This window comes from Diabrotica virgifera, chromosome 7 (assembly GCF_917563875.1).
Source record: "Diabrotica virgifera virgifera chromosome 7, PGI_DIABVI_V3a".
NCBI lineage: Eukaryota > Metazoa > Arthropoda > Insecta > Coleoptera > Chrysomelidae > Diabrotica > Diabrotica virgifera.
This window is the reverse complement of record NC_065449.1, coordinates 238,215,315-238,222,751: the sequence shown is the minus strand read 5'-3', so window position 1 is coordinate 238,222,751 and position 7,437 is coordinate 238,215,315. Positions and strand designations below refer to the sequence as shown.

The window sequence follows — 7,437 nt, the reverse complement described above, 5'->3', positions numbered from 1 at the left end:
AACCGGACGTTCTAGGGGACGTGAATTGGACCTTAACAGGACGTCCAATTTTGGTCCAAATGTCACGTTGCCAAACGCCCAATGGAGGTCCACTTAACATCCGAAGGGACGTTCGGTGGACGTCAATTGGGCCTTCATAGGACGTCCCAGTTTGGTCCAATGTCTTGCTGCCGAACATCCATCTAATGTCGTGGGAAATAAAAAATATATTTTTTAAGGAACTTATATTACATCTTATATTAAATTACAATTATTGGATATTACATTATTTACATTAAATTACAATACACTTCTCCAAGAAATTAACGCACCACCTTAAATATGGGGTATTTTTGATGTCTCATATTTCCTAAACCTGTTGTTTCATCTAAGTGATTTTTTTATAATATTATAGCCTAGGCTATAGGTTACCTCCTTAAGCTTGTCATGCACAGGGAGCTATGCTGTAATATATGTACATTATATCATATCGCTCTCTATAGTAATGAGTGAGCCTGCAGACAGAAAACAAATGGTTCCATATGTGCAGGCTCACTCATTACTATAGAGTGCGATGTGATATAATATATATAACAGTATAGCTCCCTGTGCATGACAAGCATAAGGAGGTACTTAAACTATAGCCTAGGGCCTAGGCTAGAATATTATAAAAAAATCACTTAGATGCAACAACAGGTTTAGGAAATTCGAGACATCAAAAATGCCCAATTTTTAAGGTGGTGCGTAATCGGCTGTATATACAGGGTGTAACAAAAATACACGTCATAAATTAAATCACATATTCTGGGACCAAAAATAGTTTGAATGAACCTAACTTACCTTAGTACAAATATGCACATAAAAAAAGTTACAGCCCTTTGAAATTACAAAATGAAAATCGATTTTTTCGATTATATCGAAAACTATTAGCGATTTTTTATTGAAAATGGACATGTGGCAGTATTATGTCAGGAATATCTTAAAGAAAAATTATGGTGAAATTTGTGCACCCCATAAAAATTTTATGGGGGTTTTGATCCCTTAGATCCTCCCAAACTTTTGTGTATGTTCCAATTCAATTTTATTATTGTGGTACCATTAGTTAAATTCAATATTTTTGTTTCTTAGTATTTTTCAGATAAGGCAGTTTTTATCGAGTTGTGACTTCTTTTTTAACATGTCTACATAAAAATTTTATGGGGGTTTTGTTCCTTTAAACCCCCCAAATGTTTGTGTACGTTCCAATTAAACTATTACTGAGGTACCATTAGTTAAACAGAATGTTTTTAAAACTTTTTTGCCTCTGTATTTTTTCGATAAGGCACATTTTATCGAGATCTGGCTTCTTTTTTAATATGGTTCAAAATATCCCTAAAAATGTAAAGCATAAATAAGTCTGCATATTATTACCAAGTCTCCATAATCGTACTTAACCATATACAAATATGTGGTGGATTTGACAAATATTCAAAATATTTCGATAAAAATTGACTTTTCGAAAAAACAATAAGAGGCAAAAAAGTTTTTAAAACGTTGTGTTTAAATGGTACTACAATAATAATTAAATTGAAACGTGCACAAAAGTTTGGGGGGGTTTAAAGGAACAAAACCCCCATAAAATTTTTATGGGGTGTCCAAATTTTACTATAGTTTTTTCGTAAGATACTGCTGCCATAATAATGCCACATGTCCATTTTCAATAAAAAATCTCTAATAGTTTTCGATATATTGGAAAAAATCACTTCATCTTGTAACTTCAAATGAGTGATAAAGGCACAGAGACTTAGATGGCGAGGTCACATTGAAAGGATGCCAAACACGAGGACTCCAAAAATGGTACTAAACTACACTACAGCTTCAAGAAAGAGAAGAGGAAGGCCGAAAAATAGATGGAAGCAAGAGGTCGAAAAAGATTTGGAAAGAATGGTGCTACAGGGTCAGAAAAGAAAAATGAATAACAGGAAGGAATGCAGAAAAATCACATATCAAGCCAGAGAAGATCTCAGTACATAAAGAAACGTGAAAATGAAGAAAAAAAACAAACTTTTCAAGCCATGGGCCTCTAAGACCCTTGGTGCTATTATATATATATAACTTCAAAGGGCTGTAACTTTTCTTGTGTGCACATTTGTACTAAGGTAAGTTAGGTCCAATCAAACTATTTTTGGTCCCAGAATATGTGATTAAATTTATGACCTGTATTTTTGTTACACCCTGTATATATCTACATACTTCGTCTAATTTACTAACTGTTGCGCGTCATCCACGTCGTAGCCTGTGAGGTCGCATGATACCAACACGAAATATTTAGGCGGTAGGTGTGTTCTTTTTTAGAATCACTTTGCCGAGTACACTGGAATTACAACCACTAGACATATTTTATTATATACGCGTAGAAATAATATTTGAAGATTTCTATTAATGTTAACCTAAAGAAATACACAATAATATGTTTCATTTAATTTGTATAAATGGATTATAAAGCGTTTTTATGAAGCAGATTTGTTCGGATCACACTGTAACTGTAATCGAACGAAGGTGACATTTTAGAATAAATTGGTAACATTTATTTGACAGTTACGGTGATGACACTTCATATTTGTTTATATTCTTTACTATAAGTATCTGTTTTATTTATTATATTTACTGTTTTTATTATTTACTTTACTATAAAAAGATCCTCTACTATAAAAATATAAATTTCACCTAATTTTATAACGACTTGGAATAATCGAGGTATTTGACAACTTTTTTAGTTGTTATTGTAGACATACTTATACAAAGAAACCTACCGGCTTTTTGCCAAGAGTTCGGAGCCGTTTTTTAATTATTAACAATGCAGTGCAAAAACTCTTGCACTGCAAATCTTAAAAGATTATAACTTAATTCTTGTTCTCTATTTCTTAAGTTTTTACTTATTTACATTGAATATTAATTTGTTTTGTTGTATAATCCACGTTTACAATAATTATGTGACATATTTGATTTAAAATGGATTCAGGATCTTTTTATACTTTGGCAACTATGTCAACTTAGATCTCTGGCGTAGATAATGACGTGGAACAGTAAGTAAATTAGATGGACTGTAGGTTATATTTGGTTCTTGGGACATCAAAGTATATTTTTTAGACATTCTTAGTCACTGATGTGACATACCTCCAATTTGTTTTTTCATGAGTTTTGTAAGAGAGACTAAAAACTTTTTTTATAGTCACCTCCTGTTTTCATATATTTTTTGACATGTTTTGTAGTAAATTCAACTATCTATTTACTACAAAACATGTCAAAATTTACATGTGAAAGCAGATGATCCTAAAAATGGTTTTTCGTCTCCTACAAAATTCATGAAAAAGCAGATAGGAGAATTATTGTACATTACAATTCTCTGATGTTTGGGAAAAAGGGCTTAAGTCAGAATTTCACATCGATAATGTTTTGATGATTTCTACAGTACTGTACATTCTACTGTACATACAGTTTACATCTACAACAGTTTTTTTCTGGTCCAGAAATCATCAAAACATTATCAATGTGCAATTCTGACTTAAGTCCTTTTTGCCAAACATAAAAAAACAATCTGGTCATAACTGACCAATGAGCAATTTTAATTTAACCTAAATTACTACTGTTTCTTAAAATGAAGAGCTTACCCCATAGCGTCTCTTATCTAATCTAACAAGATCGTGCACTATTATTCTAACATACACAGGCACAGCACACAAGCACTATGCTCCGTTTTTCACTATCACCTATCACTCAAACTAGTTCAAAAGGATTTGTCCTCTTCAATCTTCTAGTTTGCCCAGTAGTATCGAGGAGCTGGATTTCCTCGATATTCTTGAACTTATGAAGTTGATGCTCGTGACCCTGCTATCTTCTTGATATTTGTTGATAAAGTAATAACTTATTATGCATGGACAATGTGGACTTTCTTCCAACTAGCCAATACACTTTTTATATCTCTCTTTTGCCTTTCATAGCCACAAGGCTATACATTTCCTTCTTGGTTTTTTTTTGTAGGCCACTTTCAGCTGATTCTAAAAAAAATTAAAATGAACGGTAATTTTTCTATTCTTTACAATTAAAAATCAAAAGAAATAGGTACCTATTTACAGGTAATAATATGCATGTATAAATGATTCGATTCATAAAGAATAAAGAAAATTGAAAACGGATTTTATAATACTTACAAAATTGTTTAAACAAGAGATCTAGCCAGAGCCCAGAGCAAAAACTAGCAGACAGTACAGCAAAAAAGCCACTAATTTCCATTTCCCACACCCCCTTATCGATGCACTTTTTTCCAATCAAAATTTTTACTTTACTAAATTTTTAGGTTATCGGTTATGTTATGAAAATGAAATGTGATGACCAATGACCACGAGACGCTACATAGATACTCGCGCGGCAAATTTGAAAATGAACGCAAATTGAACAGTACAATAAATGGCCTCTCTTAAAATCTTGTAATGGAAAATTTTACCCCTCCAGGAAGACATTGTACTATGTTCATAGAATATCTTGTGGTAACTTTCCACCCATAATTTAATCAGATAGATGTTCACGGAATAGAACGGTAGTACCTACATTCCTGGAATGTTTTGTGTTGTTAGGATTAAACTTTTATTTTATTTATTCTTGAATATTTCCTATTGTTAAACATTGTAACCAATAATTTACAAATAAGATTTTCATTACATTACATAAAATCAAAAACATTTTTTGGATATTAAACTATATAGTTTGTTTATAATTGTAATAATTGTATATACAATTTTGAATTAAGATTTAATCTTTTCGATTTAAACTACAGTAAAACCTGTGTTACCGGCCCCCTGCAAACACCGGCCACCTGTACTAACGGTCAGTTTAAAAATTCCCCAAACCAATTACAGTAAAACCTGTCAGTAACGGCCACTAAAAATGAAAAAGCTATTGGCCGATATAGAAAGGTGACCGGTATTGCCAGTTTTTGTAGTCTAGATATAATTGGTTTGGGGAATATTTAAACTGGCCGTTAGTACAGGTGGCCGATTTTATCAGGTGGCCAGTAACACAAGTTTTACTGTATATCTAGACTACAAAAACTGGCAATAACGGCCACCTTTCTATATCGGCCAATAGTTCTTTCATTTTAGTGGCCGTTACTGACAGGTTTGACTGTATTTCATTAACGTAAAGTTAACGCGTAAGTTAATATTTTATTGAATTATTTTGCTATTTGATCCCGTAATTGGTATAATGTGTCCAATATAATATATAAGCGTTCATAAAACGTCCGTATTTCGTCCAGTATGGACGTCCAAAGGACGTTCAACGTCGGACGTCCAAAGGACGTCCATATTTATTCCGTCCTAAGGACGTCCAACGTCGGACGTCCAAAGGACGTCCATATTTATTCCTTCCGAAGGACGTCCAAAATGGGACGTCCAAAGGACGTCCGTTTATAGTCCATGGACGTAAGGACCAAAAATGGACCTATTTTGGACGTCCAAAGGACGTCGTGTGCTATTAGGGTTAACAGTACTCTTGCAATTAGTTCTACTGTTATACCAGCTGCTTTACCACTCTCTATTTTTGTGATTTCGATTTTACTTCTTCCGGAACGACTTCAGGTACCTACTTCTTCTTGGTTACTGGTTGAGTGGCTTTGTACAGGGTGATCAGTTAAGGGTAGCGAGCGGCCATATCTCATAAGATATTGGTCGTATAGATTTGAGAAAAAAAAATCATGATAAAAGTCGCCAAGAGAAATATCGGGAAATTATTTTTGAGTTTGTCAAACGTCCGCTAGAGGGCGTAACAACCAACACATAGTAGAAAAATGTAATTTTTATAGAATTTTGTCTAATGAAAGTTTATCGATGATATCATTTTCATATTTACAGACCATTTCCCTACATTTTTTGTCTAAAACGTTTTGTTCTATCTATCAAAATAAAGCGGTGGGAGAAGTTCAATTGTTTTTTTAAACAAACCAAGATTTCTTCCGTTTCTTTTGACCGATTTTAGCAAACTTAGGCTCATATGAAAGAGCATAATTTGCACTACAAAACGCTTTTTTGGTTTTGAATTTTTGACGTTTGCTGTCGCCGCTAGATGGCGGTAACTGAAATGGTAGCAAATTTTTGAGTTTTTTTCAAAAAAAACAAATGTAATGGTATATTAATTTTTATATATTTTAAAAGAGGATCTCTATAATTTAATGAAAAGAATTGATTATCTACCTTCTGTTAAACTTATAATTGGACCCAGTTATGCAACAAGGAACCAACTGACATTAACGTAGTTTTGAGAAAATCAAGAAGAACGTTTTATATGTTCGATGAAATTATTTGGATATAAAAATGATAAGAAACGACACAAAAGTAAACACATTTATTATAACTTATGGGTATTAATGCTAGTCAAATTAACAACTAAAAAATTAACTCCTAAGGTAGAAAAAAATCACGTGGTTTTTTGTTGCTAAATATAAAATTAACAGTCTGCATCTGGTTCGAAATCTGGATTTCCGCTACATCCGTCTATATCCTCAACTATAGTACTATCTGCTATAAGATTTGTATAAACATTGTGGTAACTTAAGAGTATTAAATGCAGATAACTTTGTATATCTTTAAGTTTTGCTTCTGAAACTGGCTTTTCCTTAGGCCACAATGGTTCTAAATATGTGGCAAACTGTGCAAATATGCTATAAGGCTTTTCCTTACATAATTCAATTTCTTTAGTTTGTAACCAACTTATTGCTTGGTTGGTTTTATTTTTTTCTGTTGGTGATTCTTTTTTCTAATTTTGCGGTACTCAAAAAATCCTCCTGTGTACTTGGTCCCTGCTTTTCCTTGCTGTTAATTGGCAGGACCTAAAAAATATTTCTGCAATAAGGAACCAACTTACATATTATAAAAAAATGAAAGTGGGATTTAAAAATTATAAACAAAAAGAACTTTTTTTTAAATTGACAACTAACATACTATTAAATAGAAGTAACTAAAAAATACGATATGTATTCTATACAATTTTAAAAATGTTGTTAAGGTTAGAAGTTAAAAAAAATATAAAACAATACACATACCTCTCGCACCTTGCAAATATAAGCTTCAGTGGAAGTTGACGACATCAACGTTACAATTCTCATAATTATTTGCAATCTTTGCGATGGAAATTTATTTGGTTAGGTAACATTTTCACAAATTATTGATTGCCAGTGATAATCCGAACCTACTGAAATTTGACTGAAATAAATCTTCAACATGGAACCAACTGTCGCATGTTACAGATACATACCTGCAACAAGGAACCAAAGTGACTTGGTTCGAAATTGAAAACCTGTATAACCGAATTTATTAATCTGCAATATGGTTCTATCGTCCACTAGATGGTGCTGAGGTGCCAGAACGTTTGGTTCGTTATTGCAGAACATGAATCATTATTATTTACAGTCTATAGGAACCAATA

At 32.6% G+C, this 7,437-nt stretch overlaps 1 long non-coding RNA gene across 1 annotated transcript; it reads right to left on the bottom strand.

Moving 5' to 3' along the window:
- Positions 1–207: 207 nt before the first annotated feature.
- Positions 208–4,548, bottom strand: LOC126888262 (uncharacterized). Its single transcript, XR_007699479.1, has 2 exons — positions 4,170–4,548; positions 208–4,016 (listed from the first exon to the last, which is right to left on the bottom strand). It is a non-coding gene; the product is annotated as an uncharacterized LOC126888262 (long non-coding RNA).
- Between the last annotated feature and the right edge of the window lie 2,889 nt (positions 4,549–7,437).